The 15277-nt window shown below is 43.2% G+C and overlaps 1 pseudogene across 1 annotated transcript; it reads left to right on the forward strand.

Annotated features, from left to right (window-relative positions):
* Positions 1-10539: 10539 nt before the first annotated feature.
* Positions 10540-11901, forward strand: LOC307064605 (nucleosome assembly protein 1-like 1; annotated as a pseudogene). The gene is made up of 2 exons: positions 10540-10848; positions 11108-11901. The product of its transcript is annotated as a nucleosome assembly protein 1-like 1 (transcript).
* Positions 11902-15277: the final 3376 nt, after the last annotated feature.

Below are 15277 nucleotides of genomic sequence, written 5' to 3' on the forward strand. Positions count from 1 at the left end.
GCCTTCCATAATGTGAGTGGGCCTCATCCAGTTGGTTGAAGGCCTGAAAAGAACAAAAAGCTGACCTCTCCTGAGCAAGAGAGAATCTACAAGCAGACTGCTTTTGAACTTGAACTGCAACATTGACTCCTTCCTGTGTTTCCAGCCTGACTGCCTTTGGACTTGAACTGCAACTTTCCTGAGTTTCCAGCTTGCCAGCCTCCTTCATCAGACTTTGGACTCACCAAACCTCCACAATCATGTGAGCCAATTCCTTAAAATAAATCTCTTTCTATATATACCCACATCCTATGGTTCTAATTCTCTGGAGAACCTAATACTATAATACTATAATCTATTTAACCAGGCCTCTATTAATGGACACTTAGCTTTTTCATTGTTCTGCTATTACAAAGAATGCTGCAATGAATATCCTTGTAATGTATGTCATTATGCACATGCCACACCCATGTTTTAGCCACCAGTGGTATTTTGCTTCAGTATAAAGCAATGTAGAAAATCCTCCCAAGCAATAGCCAGGCTAGCTGGAGTAATGTCTCGCTACAAAATCTTATTCTGAATGTCATTAGTCATTAGGGTAGTGCAAATTGCAAACATAATTAAATACCCCTTTGCACCCTTTGGAATGGACTAGAATGGCTAAAATGATAAAGACTGACCAGAGTAAGTTGGTGAGAATGTGAAGCACTGGACTTCTTGTACCTTGTTGGTAGGAGTAGAAAAAATTACAATTACTTGGTAAAACAGTTTGGCAGTTTCTTAAAAAGATAAAAATACACTGATGATATGACCCAGCCATTCCATTCATAGGAACTTTCCCAAGAGGAATGCAAGCATATATCCCACAAGGACTTATACACAAATGTTCACGGGAGCTTTATTTATAATAGCCACACACTGGAAACAATCAAATGTTCATCAATGGGTAAATAAACATATTGTGGGATAGTCATACAATGGAATATTACTCAGCAATAAAGAAGAATGACCTACCGATTCATACAATGACAGGGATGAGTGCCAAAAGAATTACGCAGAGTGAAAGAAAACAGACAAAACATGTGTAAGGACAATGACTCCATGTATATAAATTTCTAGAAAATGCAAATTAATCTATAGTGACAGAACGAAAATTGGTGGTTGCCTGGGGAACTGGTGGGAGAGCAAGAAAACTTTTGGGGTTGATGAATCGGTTCGCTACCTTGATTGTGATGACCATTTCACAGATGTATATGTAGGTCAAAACTCATCAAATTGTACACTTTGAATATGTACAGTTATTGTATTTCAATATTTTAACAAGGCTATGAAAATCTTGTGTCAAAAAGTAAATATTAATGCTTTCTTCCTTTTTGCATTCCTTCTAGAACAATCTTCATCTCATCCATGTAAATGAATGCCTCAGGAAAATTAGAAAATATACATACTCAGAAAGGCAAAAGGGAAAAGCACATTAATGTTTTTCCAAAATATCACCCCCAGTGAGTTACACGTTTAAATTGTGAGTATGCCCCCTACGCCACACACTGATCATCTCCCATCACACCCAAAAGGCCAGGTAAGCTGCACCACACTGAACCTTCGGCTCCCCAGATACACCAGCTGAGGTCACTGTGACTTGTCAAGCGGGCAAAGCTGAGGCCAGCTGCGAAGTGTTCAGAGTGGGAGCTCACTGCCAGCCTTGAAGGCAGAAAGGAGGCCCAAGGGGCTGATGCCCCTCCTTGCTCTGAGCTGAGCTCCCCTTGCCTGGCTGCAAGCTGTAGGAGGAGAAAGATGAGTCAGTGCCCCATCGCAGCCTGCAAGAGGCCAGCTGAGCAGCTGGGGCACGCCTCATGCTTGGCAGCCTGTGCTGATGCCCTCCTGCCTGGCCCAGACAAGCCCTCAACAGCTGCCCCAGATGTAGGGCGGGGTGCCGGCTGAGCAATCGGAAGCTCCTGTTATGAAGCAGCCAGTCCCTCCTGCGTGTCAGCACTGGCCAGAAGCAAGAAGAAAATGGATGCACCGAGTGAAGGAGGAAGAGAGGCATGCTCCAGGTTAGGGCTGAAAAGGTTCAACACTAGCTGTCCCGCCCTGCTTCAAGGCTGCACACCAGAGAGGGCCAGGAGCCTTTTCAACGTCTTCTGTTCACTGTAGCTCAGCAAGCCCTGAACCGCATGGCCTGGGATTGTCTGAGAGCAGAAGAAGATTCTGGGAAACTTGGCTTGTCTTCTATGTAATTTTCACTGACATCCATTGTTGTCGTAGAGACCCCGTCACTCCCCATCCCAGCCCACTCCTAGCCCCTCAGCCCCTGACAGAAGGATCTGCTAGGTGCATTGTGTTTCTCTTGGACTTCGGAGGACAATATTCTCCATTTTATAAACTGTACAAAAAAAGGTTGACCTGGGGCTTCCCTGGTGGCACAGTGGTTGAGAGTCCGCCTGCCGATGCAGGGGATGCGGGTTCGTGTCCCGGTCCGGGAAGATACCACCTGCCACGGAGCGGCTAAGCCCGTGAGCCGTGGACGCTGAGGCTGCGCGTTCGGAGCCTGTTGCTCCGCAACGGGAAAGGCCACAGCAGTGAGAGGCCCGCGCACCGCAAAAAAAAAAAAAAAAAAAAAAGTCGACCTGTCCTGCTCACCCAACAGGGACAAACATTAATGGAATCTGCATTGTTTATTACTTTTACAAATTATAGTTCAGGTATTTGGTAAGTTTGTATTTGTAGGATAAAGAGAGAGATGCTTAAAAGCTCAGATCTTGAAAACAAAAAGGCAAAGAACTCTGAGTACTTTAGTTTCAATTGCCCAAGATCCCTTTCCAGCCCCACATTCCATAGATTCTCCTAATTTGCAAGACTGTTTTAGCTCACAGACCCAGGATCCTTGTGTTCCCTGGAGCCTCACATGCTTGGTTATGCTTGGCTGTTTGTCTTCATTTTAGATATTCAAGAATAGCTGTTAAATTGAGTAGTAACTGTGGTAGAATATTCCATTCTCAGCAAGATATATTTAGAAGGTTCTACCATTAAAAGTAACAGCAGGGACTTCCCTTGTGGCACAGTGGTTAAGAATCCGCCTGCCAATGCAGGGAACACGGATTTGATTCCTGCTCTGGGAAGATCCCACATACCACGGAGCAGCTAAGCCCGTGTGCCACAACTACTGAGCCTGGACTCTAGAGCCCACGAGACACAACTACTGAGCCTGTGTGCCTCAACTACTGAAGCCCGCGCACTCTGGGGCCTGAGTGCTGCAACTACTGAAGCTCGCGCACCTAGAGCCTGTGCTCCACAACAAGAGAAGCCACTGCTGGGCAAAACTGAAATCTATACGGAAGGTCATTAAGAAGGGCAGGTGGAATTCAGGGGCATGGATGGAGGCTACTGTCTACAGGTAGAATTTCTTCATCCCCAGGAAGCCTCAGCTCTGCATTTGAGGCTTTTCGAGCAATTGACTCAGGCCCACCCAGATAATCTAGGATAATCTATCGTACTTAAAGTCCACTGATTATGGACTTTAATCACATCTATAAAATGTTTTCACTGCAACACCTAGGTTAGAGTTTGATTGAATAAGTGGAGACTATAAATCAAGCTGACAGGTAAAAAAGTAATCACAACAGAGTCTGCCTGTTGGCCTCAGTCTAAGACATGTCCATGGAGTCCTCCTGAGAAGTCTGGACCAGTAGGTGAGGTAGCAGCTGGGGCATCTGAGGGATGGGTCCTCCTGCGATGGGTGAATGGAGAAGCCCAGCACAGATTATCCAGCACCACCCTGGCTATGCACCAGATGGGACTTTACACCATGGGATCCCAGGATGACCAGAGCATCAGAGCTGGGTGAGCCTTTAGACACTCTTAGTCAAACTCTCATTGTCCACTGAGAAAACTGGGGCCCATATCAGTGAAACAGCCAGGATCAGCCAGAAAAAGAACCAAGATCTCCAGCAAGAATGGGGAAAGGAATTAGAAGACTGAGAGGATGGAGAAGCAAGGAAGAAAAAAGGCCTGATGGAGAAGGAAAGGCAAACAGATCCTCAAACCTCCGAGTCGAAAGAAACCCTGGGGCTCCCACAGTCCACCCCCTCATTGCACTGATGGGAAAACTGAGGCCCTAGGAGGGAAAGGAACTTCCTCAAGGTCACTCTGTGAGTTGAGGGTATAACTGGAACCCAAGCCAAGCCCATGTCTACTGGTATGGTGCTGGGTCCCTGCTGCGCCCCCCAGGCAGCTGGAGCCACTAAAGGCTGCCCTCTCACCCTTGGGCATTTGGAGACCGGCATTACTAGAAAAGAAGAAGCAATTTATTGGTCTTAATAATTAGTTTAGGAACCAGAGAGCTTGGGGACTGTGTCATGAGAACAATTCCAAACTCAGTCTCTGACCTGAAAAAACATAGCCACCTCTGTCCTGTGGCCACAGGTGACATCCCCACCCCCAGTCATGCATACCAAGGGCATCAGGGAAGGGCTAGGGGGCTTGGTGCTGGCCTGCCCCGTCCCACCCTCCTACTTCTCATTCCCAGAGGGACACATGGCTCAGAACAGGCGCCCTGTGGATGGCAGGGGCGGAGCACGCTCCTCTATGCTCCACCCCGCAAACGGCAACGTGGAGCACAGAGGAGTAATCGGCTCAAGGCCGTGCAACAAGCTACGGACTAAAACACCAGCCCTCTAATTCTCAGTTCAGCATCTTTGCTTCTGTTTGTTTGTTTTTTCCCATTGTTTTTCACCCACTTACAATTGATTCCAGCAGGGCAGCCCAGCACACAGACAGTGCTGTGAAAGTGTCTGAAAGTGTTTTTACTGAGTGTTCGTTGCCCGATGGAAGGTGGGAAGGCTTGAAAGGGCCCAATAAGGTATCATTTAGCTGCTCAAACTCTTACATTAGAAGTCAAGTATTCGAGTATGGTTTTGAGGTTCCATGCTTCAAAAAAGTAGAGAAAAAAAATCACAGGGAGAAATACCATGGGCCTCTGGGAGAAATGTGAGCCTGGGCCTGCTCGAGGTGGCATAAACAGTGGTTATGACCATGACTAATCCAAACCCCACTCAGAGCTTTGCAGAGTGCGTCAGCTGTCCCTGTGGCTCGTGAAATCCCTGCTCAAAACTGAACCCTTTTAGGGAAGAGGAAACTGACCTTAGCACGGGCAGAAAGCCGCTGTGCGTCAAGTCACACTCCTGCTCGGAGACACCCTGTGTCAGGAAAGGTCATATTTCTGAATGACTAATATCTGTACCAGATGCCAAAGCTGGGCAGAATCGGGTTTGCAGATCTCTAAAATAGATGCTCTTACAAGACTAAACCGTGCATTTATCTGTGATTCGGGGTCAGTGACCCCTTGTCTGGATTGCCCACCCATCAGCAAATATTTATTGGGCTGGGCTTAGCGCTAGGTGGTTTGGTGTATAAAAAGATTTACAAATCTGTCCTGGCCTACCAGGAGCTGTCTAGCCGAGGTGGTAAGACAAACTCATACACAGATACTGAACAAAACCAGCCTGGGTCTGCAAGTGAGTGGCGCCCCCTGGAGTTGTGCATCATGGCAGCCCTGGCCACGGTGGTCAAGGCAGGGGAGCTCAGAGGAGGAGTAGATTCCAGTGGGCTGGGCCGGCTGGGGAGGATGGCTGTTCAATGCCCATATCCCTCCCCTTCCTCTCTACTGCTGGCAGCCACTGGCTGGGCCTGTTGCCAATGACAGAGGGTAGGAAGGCTGGTGATGGGCCTGGTGAAGCACCTGAAGAAGGAGGGCACCAGCATGACAGGAAAGCCACGTTCAGCATTCATGTTTTCGGAGGAAAACATAGGCAGAACACTCTATGACATAAATCACAGCAAGATCGTTTTTGACCCACCTCCTAGAGAAATGGAAATAAAAACAAAAATAAACACATGGGACCTAATGAAACTTAAAAGCTTTTTCACAGCAAAGGAAATCATAAAAAAGATAACCCTCAGAATGGGAGAAAATATCTGCAAATGAAGTAACTGACAAAGGATTAATCTCCAAAATATACAAGCAGCTAATGCAGCTCATGCAGCTCAACATCAAAAAAACAAACAACCCAATCGAAAAATGGTCAGAAGACCTAAAAAGACATTTCTCCAAAGAAGATATACAGATGGCCAACAAACACACGAAAGGATGCTCAACATCACTAATCATTAGAGAAATGCAAATCAAAACTACAATGAGGTATCACCTCACACCAGTCAGAATGGCCATCATCAAAATATCTATAAACAATAAATGCTGGAGAGGGTGTGGAGAAAGGGGAACCCTCTTGCACTGTTGATGGGAATGTAAATTGATACAGCCACTATGGAGAACAGTATGGAGGTCCCTTAAAATACTAAAAATAGAACTACCATATGACCCAGCAATCCCACTACTGGGCATATATCCTAAGCAAACCATAATTCAAAAACAGACATGTACCACAATGTTCATTGCAGCACTATTTATAATAGTCAGGACATGGAAGCAACCTAAGTGTCCATTGACAGATGAATGGATAAAGAAGATGTGGCATATATATACAATGGAATATTACTCAGCCCTAAAAAGAAATGAAATTGAGCTATTTGTAGTGAGGTGGATGGACCTAGAGTCTGTCATACAGAGTGAAGTCAGAAAGAGAAAAACAAACACCGTATGCTAACACATATATATGGAATCTTAAAAAAGAAAAATGGTTCTGATGAACCTAGGGGCAGGACAGGAATAATGACACAGACATAGAGAATGGACTTGAGGACATGGGGAGGGGGAAGGGTAAGCTGTGACAAAGTGAGGGAGTGGCATGGACATATATACACTACCAAATGTAAAATAGATAGCTAGTGGGAAGCAGCCGCATAGCACAGGGAGATCAGCTCCGTGCTTTGTGACCACCTAGAGGGGTGGGATAGGGAGGGTGGGAGGGAGATGCAAGAGGGAAGGGATGTGGGGATATATGTATGCATACAGCTGATTCAGTTTGTTATACAGCAGAAACTAACACAACACTGTAAAGCAATTATACTCCAATAAAGATGTTAAAAAATAACATGCAATGAAATAATATTAGTTGGGGTGGGAGTAGGGATGAGGTAGAAATGGGATTATAAAAATCTGTAGGGAAATATTAAAACAAGAAAAAAAAAATAAAGATCTGCCGGGAAGCTTAGAGCAGAGGTAAGAAATCTTTTTCCGGCGCTAATATAATTTAAACAGTCTATATTAAAAATATCATTAGTTTTCTACCTCATACTACTTACACAAATAAATTTCAAATCAATTATAGCTAATATTTATTGAATGCTGAGACTAGGCCCTGTTGAAAGCCTTCATGTGAATAAACTCATGAAATCCTCACAGTACCCACCAGAAAAGTATTATCATCGTCTCCGTTTTATAGTCCATTTTATAGGAATTGGAATCTGCTCCTCTATCTTGTTAATCTGCCTTCCATGTCATCACTGCTTATTTTTTCTCTCTTTTGTCCTGGGTACTGTTTCAATTTATCATTGCAGTCTTCTAATTTGCCAGTTTTCTCTTTAACAGACTCAAGAGTTTATCAATTTTGATTTAATTTCTGTGTATGGTATGAGGCAGAAGTCCAACTTCATAGTTTTGCATGTAGATGTCCAGTTGTTCCTGTACTACTTGTTCAAAAAACTCTTTTAACCCATTGAGATACCTTGGCTTCTTGGGAGTTCCCTGGAGGTCCAGTGGTTAGGACTCTGTGCTTCGCTTTCACTGCCGAGGGCGCAGGTTCAATCCCTGGTCGGGGTCCCCACAAGCTGCACGGCGTGGCCAAAAGAATAAATAAATAAATAATCTTGGCTTCTTTATCAAAGATCAATTGACCATAAATATAAAGGTTTACTTCTGAACTCGCAATTCTATTCTGTTGATCCACATGTCTAGCCTTATACCAGCGCCACACCCCCCTGACTATATAGCTTTGTAGTAAAATGTGGAAACTGGAAGTCCACTATCCCTGCTCTTTTGCAAGAATGTTTTGGCTATTCTGAGTGCCTTTCTTTTTTGTTTCTTTTTTTAAAAATAATTTTTATTGGAATATAGTTGATTTACAATATTGTGTTAGTTTCAGGTATACAGCAAAGTGAATCAGTTATACATATACCTATATCCACTCTTTTTTAGATTCCTTTCCCATATAGGCCATTACAGAATACTGAGTAGAGTTCCCTGTGCTGTAGAGTAGGTCCTTACTGGTAATCTATTTTATATAGAGTCGTATGTATATGTCATTCCCAATCCCCCAATTTATCCCTCCCCCCTTGCAGTTCTATATGCATTTTAGAATTAGCCTGCCAATCTCTCTAGAAAAACACAGGTGGGGTTTAGATTGGAATGGCACTGAATCTGTACATCAATTTGGGCAGTATTTCCATTTCAACAATATCGTTTTCTAATCCACTAACAAGGATGTCTTCCCATTGATGTAGGTCTCCTTTAAACTCTTTCGAAAGTATTCTCTCTCTTTTTTGTCTGTAATCTCTCCCTGTCTACTGGCACCTTCCCATCAGCATAGTCAAGTTTCCATCATGTTAAAGGAAAAGAAAAATAAAACAAACTTTCTGGACTCGAATTCCCTCCAGCTCTCATCCTTTACCCCCTTCCTTGACAAAACGTCCTGAGAATGTGGTCTCTCCTCATTGTCTCTACTTTCTCTCTAACTTCTTACTCTTCAGTCAACTGCAGCTTGGCTTCAGACCTTACCTCTCCACTAAAATTGCTCTTGACTAGACATCCAAGATCTTGTTCATTTCAACGAGCATTTTCAGTCTGCATCTCACCTCTTACAGCATTTTATACGTTAATTGTTCTTAGCGCTAGAAATTCTTTCCTGGCTTCCAATTAACCGCCTCCTCTTGTTTTCTGTGTATTCTCTAGCAGCTCCGCCTCATTCTCCTCTGAAGTTCTCTCTGCCACTGTTCATCCCATAAAGGTTGGTGTTTTTCAGGGTTCTGTGTCAGACCCTTTTCTTTTCTCATTTTACCTTCTCCCAATTGTGACATTTACAAAATGACTCTCGCATAAATATCACCAGCTCAGATCTCACTCTTGAGCTTTAAGCCCACTTATCCTGTTGCTAAGTTGACAAGTCTCTTGGAGAGCCTTTAACCAGAACAAATTCAACATGCCCATTCCCTAGTCACACCTTGTCTTCCACTCCCAGACCCCAGCTCGTATGCACCTAATCAGTTGCTCAAGCCAGAACTCGAGAAGCTATGTCTGACTCCTCTCTGTTTCCCAGTCTCATCCCTTCTGTCACCAACTCTGTCAATCATATCTACTGAATAAAAATAACTAACAGTTATCTATAATTTATGAGCTTTAAATAGCTCCAAAGACAAAGAAAAGCACAGAGACTTTAGAATCAGATAATCCAGAAAGGTGAGTTAGACAGTGTACCCAGTTGGCTTTTGGGTCCATGCCAAAACCTTTCCCAGCTTTCCCCGACACGTTTCAGGTCTTCTTGATCTGGTTCAAACTTTCCTGTCGGACCTCAGCTCTTACCCTTCTCTTCCCATTCCTCTCCCAACCCCACATTTCTCTAATTGTACTAAATTTCTTTCAGATTGGGATATGCTAGCTGCTATAAAAAACAAACCCCCAAACAGTATCGATTTATCCCATTAACATTTACTTCTTATTTGTGTTACCATCCACTGTCATCTTGTGGCTTCCCCTTATTGGGCGATTCAAGTGCGCAGGCTCTATCTGGTGACTCTGCCGTGCCCCAGGGCCTCAGAGTTCTCTGAATTCAGCCAGTGGAGAAAGAGGGAAAAGGAGAGCAAAGATATTATGGGGGGAACTATCCCACCCTTCTTAAAAGCCCTGGTCCTGTTTGACTCACGTCATTTCTGCTCATATTCCATTGGTAATAACTATTCAGTCAGCCACCTTGATAGAAGGGATGCTGGAAAACGGATGCTAGGTAATGTAGCCCCTGGCAGGGCAGACACCATTTGTGCTACACAAACATCCCCTACTCTCTCCACTACACTTTTTCCATAGTATTGCCTCTGACTTGGTTCTGGCTTTCTCTGTCCCCCGCCTAGTTTCCTTCTACCACCAGCTTAGGTATCACTTCCCCTGGGAAAGCTATCCTGATAGGTTAGGTGTTCTTGTTCCGTGCTCCCATAACGCCCTTTATTACCCTGTGATAGCAGATAGCGTGTCTACCATAGTGACCATGATGGCCGACTATCTATCTTTTCCCCTCCAGACCGTGAAAAACTACGGGGGAAGGTACAGTGTTTGCCTTGTTCATTCTCGTATCCCCGTCACATGGTATATCAATAAAGATGTGCTAAAGTCACGTCAGGGGAAAGAACTGTTGTTCTGAGGGGGAAAAAATGGGCGGGGACAGAAAATGGTTATCGGGAACCGGAGAGCTGCAGGAATCAGGCCGTGACAGGGGCGGGGACTAAGGAGCGCTTAGTCAGGATGCTGCGAGCCGGGACCAGATGGCTGGCCCATCCCCCCCACCCCCCCCACCCGGTACCACGCAAGGGGGACGAGATTTTTGGCGTTCATACAACATGGCAGACATCGACAACAAAGAACAGTCTGAACTTGGTCAAGATTTGCATGATGTTGAAGAAGTAGAAGAAACTGGTGAAGAAACAAAAATCAAAGCGCGTCAGCTGACTGTTCAGATGATGCAAAATCCTCAGATTCTTGCAGCGCTTCAAGAAAGACCTGATGGTCTGGTAGAAACACCAACAGGATACATTGAAAGTTTGCCTAGGGTAGTTAAAAGACGCGTGAATGCTCTCAAAAACCTTCAGGTTAAAAGGGCACAGATAGAAGCCAAGTTCTATGAGGAAGTTCATGATCTTGAAAGAAAGTATGCTGTTCTCATGGACATATATACACTGTCAAATGTAAAATAGATAGCTAGTGGGAAGCAGCCGCATAGCACGGGGAGATCAGCTCGGTGCTCTGTGTCCACCTAGAGGCGGGGGATAGGGAGGGTGGGAGGGAGACACGCAAGAGGGAGGAGATATGGGGATATATGTATATGTATAGCTGATTCACTTTGTTATACAGCAGAAACTAACACACCATTGTAAAGCAATTATACTCCAATAAAGATGTTAAAAAAAGTATGCTGTTCTCTATCAGCCTCTATTTGATAAGAGATTTGAGATCATTAATGCCATTTATGAACCTACAGAAGAAGAACGTGAATGGAAACCAGATGAGGAAGAAGAAATTTCAGAGAAGCTAAAAGAAAAGGCCAAGATTGAAGATGAGAAAAAGGATAAAGAAAAAGAAGACCCCAAGGGAATTCCTGAATTTTGGTTGACCGTTTTTAAGAATGGTGACTTGCTCAGTGATATGGTTCAGGAACATGATGAACTATTCTGAAGCACTTGAAAGATATTAAAGTGAAGTTCTCAGATGCTGGTCAGCCTATGAGTTTTGTCTTAGAATTTCACTTTGAACCCAATGAGTAATTCACAAATGAAGCGTTGACAAAGACATATAGGATGAGGTCAGAACCAGAGGATTCTGATCCTTTTTCTTTTGATGGACCAGAAATTATGGGTTGTACAGGGTGCCAGACAGACAGGATAAAAGGGAAGAATGTCACTTTGAAAACCATTAAGAAGAAGCAGAAACACAAGGGATGTGGAAACAGTTCGTACTGTGACCAAAAGTTTCTAATGACTCTTTAATTTTTTTGCTCCTCCTGAAGTTCCTGAGAGTGGAGATCTGGATGCTGCTGCTGAAGCTATCCTTGCTGCGGACTTTGAAATTGGTCACTTTTTACGTGAGCGTATAATCCTAAAATCAGTGTTATACTTTACTGGAGAAGCTATTGAAGATGATGATGATGATTATGATGAAGAAGGTGAAGAAGTAGAAGAGGTAATGTTTACCAAATGAGCAAATAATTCTGTATAACACACTGAGAAGCAAATTGAGTGACTTATGTGTTCCTTTGCTATAAATCATTACTCTGTGATATGGGATAAAAACGTTTTTGGAAAAAAATATGATTTTAGAATTCTACAGCCAAATAATGTATGTATGAGGTTTCAATAAATAAATTGCAAAACTCAAAAGAAAAATGTGCTAAAGGCATGTGAATAAGCTGAAGCCATTATTTAAAAGAGAAAAGTAGGTTAAACTTTGCTATTTGAAGAGCTCCAAATTTGCCCTAATTTCTTTTATTGTGGATGTTTCTATATGATTTTCTCTCAGAAATAACCAAAAAAAAGATAAGCTGCTAATAATACCTTAAAATTATTTTCTCCTCCAAAATGGTTTGCATATTAGATAAAAATTATTCAGACAAAACTTCCATAATCATATTTTTCCCCCTTAATCAACAGTATGTATGTTCTCTGGTGATTGACACTTAGCCACCATCTCATGGTCCATTACACAGAGTCCTAGCACAGGGAAAGCAGACCTTAAGAGCTGATGTGATGCCTTGTTAAATATATTTAATTTAGAATATGGATTGATTTTGGCTCATCTAGATAAACCAGGTAACTTTCCCCCATCTTATCTTTCTATTCTATCTTATTATTTTTGTTTGATTGTATTGTATTTATTTTTGTCTGCCACATTTTATATCAAGACAGAATAACATAATGCTGGTCATTAGAATCCCCTGGAGAGCTTTTGTGGTGACCTGAATGGGAAGGAAATCCAAAAAAGAGGGGATATATGTGTACATATAGCTGATTCACTTCACTGTACAGTAGAAACTAACACAACATTGTAAAACAACTATACCCCAATTTAAAAAAATTTTTAAAAAAGAACTTTTAGCTGGTTCTGTCATCTTCACTCTAAAAGGCAAGTCCATTCTTGTGCTACCCCAAGGTAGGGCTGGTGACTGCAAACAAGGCATGGACAGGGAAGATGTTATTACCAATTGGCAGGTCCCAGAGGACACACAGACATACCTGGACAGACCCAGAGTTAGCCTCCAGCATGACTGGAGGCACACAGAGCTGTCTTCTGCCCCAGGGATAGCTGGTTGGGCAGAGAGAGCAGGGAGAGGCAACTGCACCTGGGCAGGGGGTCCACATCTGTCCAGTGTTGGTCATCACCCCCAGTCCTGTACATCCTGATGACTGTGTAGGAAAGCTCATGCTCAGTGAGCTAGGAAACCCCACATTGCTCTGTAAGCTCAGACTTCTCATATTCACAGGTCAAAGAGCCCCAGTAAATTCTTCAGTGGAAAAAAAAAATCACCTGGAGATTTTAATGCCCAGGTCTGACCCCATAACAATTAAATCATAATGTCTGGGGGTAGTAGCTAGGTAGCAGTGGTTTCTAAAGATCCTTAGGTGATTCTAGTGTGCCACAAGATTGGAAACCACCAGTGTGGTAGGTTTTAATCTAAGTTCTGACACATACTGGCCTTCTAACTTTGGACATGTAATTTAACTCCTTTGTGGAGTTAAATTATGTAAAAGTGGCTGCCTTATAGAGTTGTTTTAAGGATGAAATGATTCAAAATAAAGTGATGGAGTTCATGCATAGAACACAGTAAAGGCTATGGAAATTTTTTTTTTTTTTTTTTTTTTTGGTGTGTGTGTGGGTATTATTAGTCTTCTCCCTACCAAGTGGAGAAACATCATAATTCATTCTGAGTTAAACTTCTACCACCCCATTCCATTCTTCAGTGTAGCTTGGCTTAACTATGGCCTCCTAGATAGTTTGAGAGTATTACCCAAACCAGGATAATTGTCCACGGACAATTCCTTCAGTGTTGCAGAAGTAAACAAAGTCTCTGCTCTTCTAGAATTTATATTTTAGTGGGGGAGATAAATAATCAACAAATCAATATATAATTTCAGGCAGTGTTCATTGAAGCCATACCAATGTAATAAACTTTACACTGAATTCACTGTGGTTTTCAGCTAAGAATGGCAAAGGGGAAGGCATTTCTGTTCCCTAAAAGGAAGAGTACTTTCCAAAGAGTGAAACGATATATTTTCTTAAAAAGGTAAAAGTCATGTCTCATACAAATACAAAATGAACATGGTCAAAGATTTTGTTTACCCATTAATTAACGACGGGACCAGTAAAATCTTAGAACCGGTTTAAAGCACATTGTAATATACCCACTTACATTGTTCAAATCAGGACTGGGAAATGAATTTACAAATAGCTGCAAAATGGCTTTTTCCAAGGAGGGGGATTCAATATGAAGTTCAGTGGACACGGTACTTCCTCTTGCTATCTGTTACCTACATTTAGAGTTGAACAGATGTTGACTGAAAAAAATACACACAAGCTGTAAGTTGAGAATTATGTTTTATTTGTCGTACTTATTGAGGGTTTAAACCCAGGAGACATCCTCTCAGATAGCTCTTAAGGCCTGTTTCAAAAAGGTAACAGAGGGGCCAGGAGATACAGGAGTTTGTTCAAAAAAAATTCCAGGTAGTCAGAATATCAAATGATTACTGTTAATTAAAGACAACCAGATATCTCAGGTCAATGAATTTAGTGTTTTTCCACATATGGGAAGACGCAAGAGTCTGGGCTCATTAAAATTATTCCTTTGATCTGCACCATAACCATCTAGGGCCAGTAACCTATTTTTCTCCATCCTGAATCCCCTCAGGATGCACCACTTGTGGTGGCTGCAGAGGCTGATTGGCTCCACGGCCACAATAGCCTTTGTTTACTGAAATAGCAGGTTACATTCTTTGTCCACACCTAGCTCCACAAGGAAAGATGGAGAGCTCCTATAGATTCAGAATACCCTGAAAGGTGAGCCAGACTATGGCTGGTTTTTCCTTGAAAACACCCGGGAATCTTTTAGTCCATTGCATCGTGTTTCACAATTTTTGCCTATAAAAATCACTCTACCTGTAAACACTCAGCAGCTAAGCAGTTCTTCCGCTTTACTTTGCTTTCATTTTCGTCAACCCTTTTGCTTCCATTTTCGTCAACCCTTTTGCTTCACACTTGCCTTTGGCAGGGCTGGATGGTATTTCTTTGCTCCCACCAAACAGGCGTCAGAGTGAGTGAGAGTGGAAAGCTAACCCTTTCCCCCTCCAGTAAATCCCCGATTCCCTTAGCCGGGAAGGCCCCAGAGCAGGGATTAGCTCCGCCCCCTTTCCCTTGGGCACCGCCCCTGGCCGGCCCCATAATTGAGCTACGCGCAAAACTCGCGCGAGCAGTCGTGATCCCGTGTCGCCTCCGAAGCAGTACGTGGCAGACGTCACTCAGGAAAGTCCTTTGTTCCCGGTTTCTGCCACCTACTCCTTCTCGACCCTCTTTTTTTTTCCCCCATTAAATGCC

This window comes from Hyperoodon ampullatus (genome assembly GCF_949752795.1).
Source record: "Hyperoodon ampullatus genome assembly, chromosome: 15".
Classification (NCBI taxonomy): Eukaryota; Metazoa; Chordata; class Mammalia; order Artiodactyla; family Ziphiidae; genus Hyperoodon; species Hyperoodon ampullatus.